Here is a 13,984-nt window from a genome sequence, read left to right on the forward strand (position 1 = left end):
TGACAGATTAAAATTGCATTGCAATATTGTACTGCCATTGAAACAACTTGTTCAACAGAATTATATGGGCAAACAACTTCAAAAGTGAGTAATTATAAATAACTATATATAAAAATGTCAAATATAGACAAAATCTGTATTAAAAACATCAATTTTTTACACATAATTGTTCTTGATGAATGAATATAATACACATTTGACACTTACGATTTGTCTGTATATATTCATTTAATTATTCATTTGCTTACTGTTAAATTGAGCCATTTTTATTATATAAAAGTATGTGTTTATAGAAATAGAGTTCTTTTAAGTGTTGAGAGTTTCGACATTCATGTTTTACTTTTATTCACAACTAGTATTTATATATTTATTTATTGTAGGTATGTTAAGAAAAAAATATATAATGAACTTCCAATCGATATTAAGATGGCCAGTGATGACTTCAAAAGGAAAATAAAGTAATATTTTAAAGTCATTGAAGGCGAAAAAGATTGAAGAGATATTTAAAGATATTTAAATATAAGGCTTATTAATGTAAAATGAAACAGACATAAATGATATGTATATATAGAATAAGAAAATTATTTCATAATCTCTTATACCAGGCTGAGGCATGATAATAATATATCAATAATATATATAATAGAATAGGAGTGAATCTGAGTGGAGTTGTCTCATAGGATTTTTCATATCCGACTTTCCTAATTCGTCCCAGCATTCCCTATTAGTACCTAATCTGTTAACATGTACAGATATTTCCTTGAGATTTTTTACTAATACAAAGATTTGGGTTGAAAGAAGTGATTTTTTCTCGTCTCACAGCCAGTTTTAGGTCTTTTCAGGTATATAATGTCTCAAAATAATGCTATTTTGTATTCTATATTCTGTATACGATAATGTTTGTCCGTAAATGAGTTCTTTCAAGGGTAAACAACCAGTTAAAAAATATTCAATATTATAACTTTTACACAATTATGATTTTATAATTGTGTAAAAGTAATAGTATGCTAATCAAACTACCTGATGTATAATTAATTCTCGAAAAGGAAATAGAATGTGAGGTATTATTATTTTGTGAAAAATATTATACACAAAGATTTGTTCTTATTTCATATAGAACGTTTATAATTTTTATATAATTTTTATATAAAAATAAACATATTCAAAGAATTCAATATTTTCTCTTCAAAATAATTACAAAATTGATTTTGATTTCCAAGTTTTTTGTCAATTTGAGATTTGTATGCATATTGAAATGCATAAAATATTAATTATTATAATAAAATGAACAAAAATAAACTATTTGTAAACTATTTCCATCGTCTTAATAAATCCTTAGATATGTTAACAACACACTAGAGGACACATTTGTATCAAGTATTATGTTTCAAAGTTGTCGGAGTTGTGGAGTTGTTAAGTGGATATAACTCCTCTCTGAAGCGGAGTCAAATCCTAACCGATCCGGCTTCGGATATGATAAGCCCATCTCTAATATATATATATATATATATATATATATATATATATAACTATGACTTATTAAACTTATCCTACATCTCACATAACATTTAATTTAATATCATCCGACTAACAAAAGTTTATCTAGTGGTTTCACTATGATAATCCCTTCGATGATCTTGTTGTATAGTATTACTTAAAAATAAAATTAATAATAATTAAATACCTAAATATTTATAAAACAAACTGCATGCATTGCAAAAAATACTTATTAAAAAATAATAATGATAATACCATAATATATAAGCACTAATTTTTATGAAACAATTGTTTAAACTATTAAGCCTTTATATTATAAAAATAATTAAAATTAACTAAATTATTAAAAATATATGAGTATATAGTGAATTAATTAAATAATGTATCAATAAATAATTGAATTATATGAAAATTTGTAAGATATTGACATTAGTCACACAAATATATTAATAAATAAAATAAATAAATATTAACAAATTTAAATTTTTTAAATTTTAATTACCAAAAATTATTTAGTATTGTGTTTTTTCGAAACATTTCCCATGTAGTATATAACAATGGTCTAATTTGACTTTGATCAATTATATTGTTAAAACCAACCCAATTTCATCACAACAAATAACATGTACTTATCAAACAAACAACTATCTGACTACCTTCAGTAAAATCTCAGCTAAATTCATCATTGTAGAAATAAGTTTTTTTTGCTGTTTTTCAAAAACTTGGTCTAATTTAACTTTGGACAATTATATTGTAGAAACCATGGTTTGCAAACCCATTTCATCACAACAAATAATATGTGAAGTGATTGTTGAATAACAAGTGTGTGATTTTATTTACTGCTATTTATTATTGTAGAACATTAATACAATTTATGTATTGGTCTGTCCTTGTTGGCCTCCAAAGGCAGAAGAGGTCATTTGCCGTTGGTCTTTTCTCCCCAGTAAACACGCGATGTGATCTTCTATAATATCGACATCGTTATTATAATGCGGTTATCGAATCTACGCCACAAGAGGATTTTAAACTTGCGTGCGCTTGTGTGTGTTACAATACACGCAAAGCTCGCATTGAGTTGTCTCGCGAGACATAAACACGCGCTGTCGGGGGTAATGACATCGTTGAATTTCATGTGAGATACATGTCGTGCGCTGGTGTGTGTTAGCACACATGCAAAGCATAATCAATGACGTCACACGGCGTGAAGCAAACGCGTCGTGCGCTGCGTTGTGTGCGTTGTGTGCTGGTGTGTGTGACCATACAAAGAAAGCTTTACATCAGCGCGCCGTGGCCACTGGCTGAACCGACTCAAGCGGTTTGACTGTTCCTTTGACGAAAGCTAAACTAACCGCATACAAAATGGCGCAATATGTCAGGAATTTGTCATGTATCAAGTTATATTTTCTTTTGTATAATAATTACATTCGTTTAGTTAAGCAACTTGTTCATAGTGATAATTGTAGAAAAGTGTAGAAAAATGACACCGTAAGTATATCATATATTATTTATATAGATATGTAATTACTTCACGATTTTGAATTCCATTTAGTGCATTATATCCTGGGATGAAGAAACGTTATTTTATGTCGATTTCTTTAGATGACAAAGGAGGTAACCAAATAGCATATCTTACAAAATCTGAGGACAATAATAAGGATCGTTTAGCAAGGTTAAAATAATTATTTTACTAAATTAAGACATTAACATATCCATGTGTTCGACATAACCTCACTTCTCTTAAATTAGTCGGTTGAGAAGCGGATCGAGAATGATTGTTTGAATATGTAAGTCACTACAAATATAATAGCTATACAAATATATATAAACAGCAAACACGTATACCATGTTCATATTTATTTCAGAAGTCGTACAAAATTGGAATGAAACGATGAACAATATACAGATCTTTAGACAGGCTCAAATAATGTATGTTTAGGAGCAAATTGAAGATAATGGAGATTTATCTTCTTAATATGTAAGTTGATTCATATATAGTTGCTGTATATATATTATTTGGTAACAAATACATTATATTTATAATTGTTTTAGAAAACCTCTAAAATTGGGAACAGTATGTCATATATGCATGAACTTGATTGATGTATTGATGTATAATGAACTGAAGATAGAATGAATTCAATCAGGTTAAAAAAATGTATGTGCAAAAGCGACTCGAAGACGATTTAGATTTGTCTCCTGAATATGTAAGTTGCTACACATATGGAGTGGTATATATATTATTAGATTCAATAAAACACATTATGTTTCAAATTGTTTTAGAAAACTTCCAAGAAGTACACATATATGAATATCCTGTATCCTCGCATTTGAACTGGCGATAGAATGAAATCAGTCAGTGTTAAAAATGTATATGTAAAAGCGACTTTAAGATGATGGAGATTTGTACACTGAACATGTAGGTAGCTACACATATGGTAGCTGTATATATATATTATATTATATACAGTAAATCACATTATGTTTGAATTTGTTTTAGAAAACTTCCAAAATTTGGGGCAGTATGTCATATGTGCATAATCTGTATCCTGGCATTTGATGCAATGAACTGGCAATAGAATGAAATAATGAAAAATAGGCAGGCTGTTTGATGTATAAGGAAGTGGCGATAGAATACTTATGCAACACTTCACACTTCACGCCCCAAAATAGAATTACGTTCATTAGATATACAACAATTTTTATTAAATATACTGTTATTAATATGTTAAGATTGAATAATTTGTAAATAGTTTTCTAGTATAGTTCATGTTAAAATTTTATAATTTCTAAACTACAATTCTAATTTGTAATATTTAAATATTGTAAAATTTCTTATTATTCACGTAAATAAATGCTTATTCGTACAGAAAAGAATATTAATTGCATTACGTCATCACTTTCAGGTGCTATTACGTCATAACTGAGTCGCCATTTTGTATGACGTCATGACCGAATCGTTTTCATTCGCCAATGACGTCATGACTGGGGTTAACGCCTTACGTCAGACGGTCTTATCATAATAAACAAACATATGTGGGTCAACGTCGATTTTCATGTATCACGAACGCCGCGTGCGCCAGAGACCGAACCTCGATAGTTGTTCGATAGTTACATAAATTTGCGGCCGTATCCATTAAATATCGACGAAAATGAATATGGGGACCGCATGTCACACGACCTAAATAAAATATTGCCACGATGTTGTGACCATATCGCATGTTTACTGGGTCTTTTATTGGGCCATCTTGGGTGCCGCCGCACATGTATCAAACAAACAACTATCTGACTACCTTCAGTAAAAATCCCAGCTAATTCATCATTGCAAAAATATGTTGTTTTGCTGTTTTACAAAAACTTGTCACCTGGTCCGTTTTTGGCAAAGACAGGTTTACCTGTTTGGGAGATACTGAGCAAAAAGTGCTAAAAATCACAGTGCACAAAAAACATTTTGTTTTTGACGATTACTATTACTTCGTTCTACTTTCGATTAACAAAATCACGATAAGACGACCATTGGGAATCTGATATTCCAGCGAATTTCAAGGCATGGTGCGAACGAGAGACCTGACAGAAGTATTGCAGACGCAGTATTTCGCAGCGTGCTAGATGCATACATCGTTATAATATATAAATAATATTAAATTATGCTAATATATATATATATTATATATAAATTATTATAAAAATACAAGGCTAATAGTCCATATTATCAGTTATATAATGTAAAAACTTTGGAAGAAATTATTTGGACTTATTATATTCAATTTATTGAATTATTATATCAAATTCACTGAAAAAATTGATTAAAATACTTAATAAGTTTCTTGGAGATTCGAACTCGAAACCCAAAACAAGAACGACTGCCGCTGCAACCGAAGTCACTTAACGATCTCGACCATCAACGCCAAACAATTGATCGAATTTGGTACAGGTGTTTACAATAACATAACAACAATAACATAATAACAAGTTTTCAAAAATTCCCATAGAAAATACGTGAAATTTACAAAAAGTCGATTTTCTGCTCTCCTGAGCGAAAAATGGACAAATTTTCCCCCCTGTAACCCCCGCTTGAAATTCGCAAGAACCCGAGGAATCGAATGAGCCCACTTTCAACCCCCTGGGTGAACATTTAATATTTTCATATCATCCCCCGGTGACCTTGACTCGAATCATGATGGTTGGTCGGCGAAGAATGTCCTTCCAGCATTAGCCTTCGGAAAAACTTTGTCGCCGTGGCCGAATCGGTTAGAGCGCTAAACCAGACTCTGATCTGAAGGATGCTGGTTCGAATCCGATAGGGATTTTTTATTCGGCAAGTTAAAGGACGAGGGAGATATGTGAAGTTATTGTCAACAAATGTACCAAATTCAAACAGTTGTATACCAGGGATGATGTGGACGAGATCGTTAAATGGCTTCGATTGCAATGGCAGTCGTTCTTGTTTTGGTTTTCGAGTTCAAATCTCCAAGAAACTTACTAAGTATTTTACTTAATTTTTTCAATGTATTTTAAATGAACATTTACAATTCTTCAATTTTTATTTACTTTATAATTAATATTTAATAACTAGGTGTGGTAAATTGATAAAAAACTAGCTTAACCTTACGGTTGAACTTGCTTAACCTGAGTTAGATGGTTACCCCGAACATCTAACTTTGGGGATGCATAACTATCCATGGATAAATATCCACGAATTTTTTTTAACATATTTTACTTGAATATGTAATCATGTTAAATCCATGGATAACTATCCTATTTTATTTATTTAAACCTATTTTACGCAATTTGAATATGATATCAGGTTAAAACCATATTTACGATTTTTTACAACATATTTTACTTGAATATGAAATCTAGTTAAATCCATGGGTTACTATCCACGGATTTTTTCAAACATAATTTACTCAATCTGAAAATAATATTTGTTAATAAAATAAAAAACTTAAATTATTTAAACTGTAAAAAATAACATAATATTAATTATGAATTATTTGAAATAAAAAAATAGTTATTGTGTAATAATTGTTTATTAATCATAAGCAGGTACAAAGTTATAATACATATATTAATTGATTGAATATTATAATTATTTAGTTTTAATTATATTAAATATTTTATAATTTAGTAGTACAAATTACAATAAATAATTTACATAGTATTTTACAGAGACTACAAACTACATACAAAATTACATTAAAGCAAAAGGACTTACTAAAAATAAAGTTTTAAATTATATAATATTATAATCTTATTATATATAGTTATAAATTATGCTAAAATATCTATAAAAATACATAGATCCATAAAAATAACTTAACTTATGATTGAAATATACAAACTAATAATATAACAAGTAATTTACAATTTTCTGCTCGTTATATTTAATATTTTATATGAATTCAATAATTTCAACATACTTGTTGCATTTATATTAGCATTTTATATTTGTAAATTATGTATATGTATATATATATATATATATATATATATAAATTTAAAAATATTATGTTTTCAGCATCCTCTTGACCATTGTAAGGGATGTATCAACAGCCCCGACTGGGATGTACCTTAAAATAATAAAATATCTATTTAGTGACAAAATATTATAAATATTAAATAACTTATTATAAATAGTAAGTCTAAAACGCAAATAGAAAAGTGGAGTTCCTCGATATCAAATACATTTTACACTATATATACACCACTTTTCTAACTGCATATAATAATAAATTAAAAGAAATAAATTATATAAATCGATTTGAATTTTATTCTCAAGGCACAATGCCACTTACAATTATTTATTTTATACAGTCATGGTCTTAAAATATTTCAAACATCTTAAAATTTGAAAATATTTTTCATTTTTCTCAAAATCGCAATTTAAATGGCAATAGCCACTGTTGACGAGTATACTCGTCAATGCACAAAATTTTACAACTTCTACAAGATAAGTATACTCGTCACTATGCTAATTTTTGACACTTTTTCATGGCGTAATTGAATAAAATTTGGCACGTGACGAATATATACGTCAATGAACAAATTCTGTCCACATTTTGCATAGGTAAATGAATAAAAATTCGGGCACTTCATGACGAGTATACTCGTCAATAAAGAAAGTTCTAACATTTTTATACCAATATACTTATAACTACTCAAAATTCCGACACTCTCCATGCCGAGTATACTTGTAAATAAAAGAATTCTGAAACATTTTGTGACGAGTATACTCGTCATTGCAAAAAATACGTCCTCGTGACAAATATACTCGTCAATCAAGAAAGTTCTAACTTTTCAAACCAATATACTCATTACTACTCAAAATTTTTACATTTCTCCATGACGAGTATGCACGTAAATGAACAAGATTCCTAAACCTCTTTATGACGAGTGTACTCGTCATTGCACAAAAATCTGAAATTTTATGACAAATATACTCGTAAATATAGAAAGCTAAATCTAGATAACTAGATAACTTTTTTATGACTATACTTATAACTACTCAAAATTCTGATAATTCTCATTAACGAGTATACTCGTAAATGAACAAAATTCTAGAACATCTTTATGACGAGTGTACTTGTCATTGCAAAAAATTTTGACACTTCTTCATGACAAATATACTCGCCAATAAAGAAAATTCTAGCTTTTGCATGACCAATGTACTCAATCTACTTCACATTATGAACATTCTACTGGAAAATTCTGTAAAAAAAATTCTGGAACATTTATCTTATGACGCGTATTGCTCCAATGCACAAAAAATTACTTCTATGATCATAATCGAATAAAATGATACGAGTAATGTGAACTTGTGTAGAAATGATATACTTATTACTAATCAAATGCATATATAAACAAAATTGTAGAACTTCTTGTTACGAGTATACTCGTCCTAAATTCTGACACCATGACAAATATACTCGTCGATAAACGAAGTTCTGACACTTTTCCATGACGAGTATAATCGTCAATGCACAAAGTTCAGACAGTTTTTCATAACGAGTATACTCGTAAATAAACACAATTCTGACATTTCTCATCTATGACGAGTATACTCGTCAATACACAAAATTCTGATATTTCTACTTCATGAACAGTATACTCACCAATAATAGAAATATGTCGTTTCTCCATGACGTATATACCCGTCAATACACAAAATTCTGGCACTTCTACTTCTTGAAGAGTATACTCATCAATAAATAAAAATCTGTCGTTTTTCCATGACGTGTATACTCGTCACTACGCAAAATTCTATCGTTTTTTCCATGACGAGTATAATCGTCAATATCAGTTAACTGTTATTTTTTTTTTTTACCTCTCACGTAGGTGCACCCTTCCGCCCTCCGGCGTACAGGACTACCCCGGAAACGGTCTGGTCTTCCGGAAAAGCACCCGGAGGAACTGTTCCGTGCCTGCTCTGCACCCGGACGGACCAACTTTATCTATAATTGATAAAGGATCAATTTTGAAAATTCAAAAACTTTTAGAAATATTAGTAGATTAGTTTTTGTAAAAAGATCTGCCAAAGCGCTTCTTCGTAATGTTAAACCAATTTTTTTGGTTCATTAAACTTTGCATAACAATAGACATCATAGTCTAAAATCTTATATATGAAATTCTTCTGTAATGATGTATGTAAATATACTCCTCCTGAACGATTATTCCGGTTTGATAAATCTTTCTAAAGTTTGTTAAGGAAATTTTCAAAATGAAACGATTCAAAAGCCAAAATAATAATTTTATTAATAAACTGTTAATACAGTAAAATAATTGCGGGGGGGGGATAAGGTTACTAGAAAAAAAAAGAATGCGGGCGCTGGGGACCCCAGGAGCGTCCCTGGAAATAATATATATTACTAAAAAAATGTAATTTAGATATTATAATTCCTAAAAACCAGTTAAATATGATACAAGATTATTTATTCTAATATGGTCTAGGCTCATAAGTAAATTGAACTTTTGGTAGATGACAGTTTTCATTTGTTGTGAATGCCAAACAAGTGTCAAATATTTTCAATTTCAAACAATGACATAAAGGATAAAATTCAATTGATAAGAATCGATTTTAAAAATTCAAAAACTTTTTGAAATATTACTAGATTTGTTTTTGGTAAAGATCTGCCGAAGCGTTTTTTCGTAAAGAAATGCTAAACTATTTTTTTTTGTTCATGAAACTTTGCATTGACAATAATGTAGGCATTTCATTTTTCTTTCATAATCATAAATTTATTATACATATTCTAATATTGTCTAGGCTATATTTTCATAATCACATCCTAAAAAAATCCCTTAACAAACTTCAGAAAGATTTATCAAAATCCGAATAATCGTTTAGAAGGAGTATATTTACATACATAAATATTAGCATAGGATATTAAACATCATATATATATATATATATATATATATATATAATATATATATTCATCTGTAATGGTGTATGAAAGGTTAAACCTTCTTAACGATTATTCAGATTTTGATAAATCTGCCTGAAGTTTGTTAAGGAATATTTAGGATTTTTTGATTCATAGAAATATAGTTATATTGTAGAAATAAATGGAATAAATTATAAAAAAATCGCTTCTCATTGATTGACATTGAAAATATTCTAAGCATGTTTGACATTAAAAACAAATGAAGACTGTCGTCTGTCGGGTCGTCTAGTATATATATCTTATAATTATATTTATTTATTTTTTTATTTTATCTTAATTATTTATTTTTTATTTTTTCTTCTGTAATGGTGTATGAAAGGATAATCCTCCTAAACGATTATTCGGATTTTAATAAATCTTTCTGAAGTTTGTTAAGAAATTTTTTTATGATTTTCTGATTTATAGAAATATAGTTAGATTGTAGTAACAAATGAAAAAAAAATACAATAAATAAATAAATATATATATATATATATATATTATATATATATAATTTCCATTCACCCTGTATCCTCCTTAGGATTTGGCCCCAATAAAATACAGTACCATCCCTTATATCTATATCACAAGGCTTAGTCTCTTGAGCTTATCCTAGTAAGCGAATTCTTGAATGAAACATCTTGAATCAAAATCTGTCAGAGGGATGATGGAGGGTGGAATTCAGTGGCGCGCATGCGTATTTGTTAAGGGTGTATTCGAAATCAGTCATGTTCGACCAGTCGCGTCGGACGGTCTGCGGGATAAGGGCGAAAATCGATTAAAAGACGGGAAATTTTTTTTAGAAATTTTCCAAGAAAATCGAAGATCGATTCGTCCCGAAACGTTTGATGTAGTTTTTTAATCGTAAAATATGTGAAGAGCTTAATAAAAAAAACATTTACACTAAAATTTGTGGTGACTGGTCAAGTCTGATTAGGATATGTGAGATTTAGGGAAAATTCTGACCAATTGTAAAAATTTATTAAGAAGTGACCTGGTTTTAATTACAACGTTGACATTCGGTTTTTGCAAAAACTATTAACGTGTACGAATTAATAATTAATTTTACTAAACTTTAAATTTATTTCTTGTTATATGAAAGTGCTATTTTATTACAAAGATTTTTGTTAGATTGGTGACAAAAGTGTTTGGTAAAATCCATCAAATAATTATTTTTACCCCAATTTTTTGGTACAAATTATAATATTAAATCTGGTTCGAGTGTTTGAGACAAGTTGAAACGTGGCACAATCGGTAAATCACAAAATTACCCAATTTTTACTAAATATTTTGTTATTAAACAAAAATCGAATGTAATTGGATTTTATGTGAACCTTCTACAAAAGCTCCAATTATTATGCAGATTTTTTTGGTCTAATTTGCATACAATCAATACTTATTGCATAAAAAAATTCGTGGCAGTCTTTAAAAAGTGTAAAAAGCAGAAGGATTTAAAAAATATTGACAGACCAAAAATTAACATGCGAAGTTCTGTATAAAAAACCAGCTGGTAGTCCAAGAAAGCTTTAAAAAATATCGGCAGGCCTAAAATTAACTAAGAAAGTCCAGAAAATCTTTAATTATAATTTCTTGGGTCTATTTTGCATATAAATTTTCTCTAAACAACTAGCTGGAGGTGCAAGAAACTTTTGAAAAATATTGGCAGGCCTAAAATCAACCTGAGAAGTCCAAAAATTAGTTAATTATCATTTTGCATACAATTTTTATCTAAACAACCAGCTAGGAGTTCAAGAAACCTTTAAAAAATACTGACAGGCCTAAAATTAACCTGGAAAGTCCAAGAAGCCCTTAATTATCATTTTTTGGATCTATTTCAAATTATACAGGGAAATCGCAGAAACCCTTAATTTTTATTTTTCGGTCTATTTTGCATACAAATTTTGTATAAACAATCTGCTAAAAGTGCAAGAGGCCCTAAATAAATATTGACAGGTCTAAAATTTGAATCAATCCGAAAAATCTGATAAAAGTCTAAGAAACCCTTAATAAAGCCAAAAAAAATCGGCCTAAAGACAAAATGACCCTTAACCTGGTACTAGTTTGACCTAAAGTGGAAAGTGTTAGTTGTGTTAAAAAGTCGAAAAAAACTCAAGAAAAAAGGCCCTTAACTTGGTACTAAATCAACACCTATTTATAATATTTCCATTATCAAAACTTTTTGTGTAAAAAAACTGTTGAAAGTGCAAGAAACCCTAAAAAATGTTCCCAGGCCTAAGAATAACCTGGTACAAGTTTAACCTAAAGTGAAATGTGTCAGTTGTGTTAAAAAGTCCAAAAAACTCTTAATAATTTTTTACCTTGAAAGTCCAAAAAGCCCTAAATAAATTTTGCTAGGACTAAGTTTAACCTGGTACTAGTTTGACCTAAAGTGAAATGTGTTAGTTGTGTTGAAAAGTCCAAAAAACTTTTAAATAGCGACACATAAAGATGAATTTTGTAGAGAGTGTCATTAGAGACAATAAACGAGTACTTCAAAATGAGGTGTGTTAATAGAACCGAACGATTTTATTAATTTTTGGTCTATTTTGTATACAATTAATACTTGTACAATATATTCATTATCTGAACATTATTGTGTAAAAGGAATGGTGAGTCCAAAAAAGTTTTTGATAGGCCTAAATTAAAACCAAATTAAAAAACTGCTAGTCCAAAAAAAAACTCTAATGAATATTGATAGGTCTAAAATTAAAACCAAGCTGAAAAATCTGCTAGAAGTCCAAAAAACTCTTCATAAATATTAAGAAAACTAAATTCAAACCAAACCGAATTAACTGCTAGAACTCCAAAAACCTTAATAAATATTAACAGGATTTATATAAAAAGTACTTAATAAAATTAAATCCATAGCAAAATATTGCCAAAAACCAAAAAGCCCCTGACAAATATTGATAGGCCTAAAATTTAAATCAATTCAAGAATCCTGCTAAAAGTCCAAGAAATCCTTAATAAAACCAAAAAAATCTGCCACAAGTCAAAAAGGCCCTTAATAAATATTGACAGGCTTAAAATTAGAATCAAACCAAAAAAAACTGCTAAAAGTCCACGAAACCTTCAATAAAAGCAAAAAAATCTGGCTAAAAACAACAAGGCCCTTAATGAATATTGATAGACCTAAAATTAAAATCAAATAGAAAAATCTGCTAAAGTCTAAGAAACCTTCAATAAAACCAAAAAAAATTTACCAGAATTCAGAAAGGCTTTAAATAAATAATGACTGGCTTAAAATTGAAATCAAACAAACAAAAAATCTGCTAGAAGTTCAAAAAACCTTAATAAATATTGACAGGCCTTAAATTTGTACCAGGTACAAGTTTGACCTAAAGTGGGTGTCCAAGAACCTTCAATAAAACCAAAAAAATCTGTATAATAAATCCAAAAAAAAGGACAGAAAGGCCCTTAATAAATATTGAAAGATTTAAAATTAAAATCAAACAAACAAAAAATTTGCTAGTAGTTCAAAAAATAAATATTGGCAGGCCTTAAATTTGAACCAGGTATAAGGTAGACCTAAAGTGGAACTTTTCAGTTGTACTAAAAAAATCCTTAATATCAGTGGGCCTAAATTAAACCTGGTACTAGTTTGACCTAAAATAGATCCTGGTTGTACTGAGAAGTGCAAGAAAACCTTAGCAACCCTAAAATTAACTTGGTACTTGTTCGACCTAGTGTGTGGAACGTGTTAGTTGTCCTAAAAACTCTTAGTTGTTTTGAAATTGAATTGTGACTGATTTGATCTAAAATGCAATGTATTAGTTTTGTGTTTGTTTCAAAACTCAAGTAAGTACTTGCATAATTGTCCAAAATGTATCTTCGAGAGTTAAAAACAAATTTTGGCGAACTGTAGCATCCACTACACTTTACACCAACACCATGACTAGTTCACTTTGCATCTACCCATCAAATCCTAGAACAACCATATATGATAATAATAATAATATGATACCCCAACCAACTATTACCCCGGAGCAATGATTATTAGCCAAGAACTTTCTACTTCGTCATGAGGAGCGGCAGCTCAGAGCTGCTGCTTGACCGCAGGCCGG

The 13,984-nt window shown here is 29.3% G+C and overlaps 1 protein-coding gene and 2 long non-coding RNA genes across 3 annotated transcripts in view; 2 read left to right on the forward strand and 1 right to left on the reverse strand.

The window, feature by feature from the left end:
* Window positions 1–13,984, reverse strand: part of LOC113389649 — a 58,395-nt gene that overhangs the window by 40,090 nt on the left and 4,321 nt on the right. The window lies entirely within an intron of this gene.
* Window positions 2,564–3,642, forward strand: LOC113389394. Its single transcript, XR_003368255.1, has 5 exons — window positions 2,564–2,982; window positions 3,047–3,166; window positions 3,244–3,281; window positions 3,360–3,472; window positions 3,547–3,642. It is a non-coding gene; the product is annotated as an uncharacterized LOC113389394 (long non-coding RNA).
* On the forward strand, window positions 3,797–4,072 carry LOC113389395. The gene is made up of 2 exons (XR_003368256.1): window positions 3,797–3,913; window positions 3,995–4,072. It is a non-coding gene; the product is annotated as an uncharacterized LOC113389395 (long non-coding RNA).

The sequence above is a fragment of the Ctenocephalides felis genome, unplaced genomic scaffold (genome assembly GCF_003426905.1).
Source record: "Ctenocephalides felis isolate EL2017-DRISC unplaced genomic scaffold, ASM342690v1 CF-g0.4_SCAFFOLD_03573, whole genome shotgun sequence".
In the NCBI taxonomy this organism is placed as follows: domain Eukaryota; kingdom Metazoa; phylum Arthropoda; class Insecta; order Siphonaptera; family Pulicidae; genus Ctenocephalides; species Ctenocephalides felis.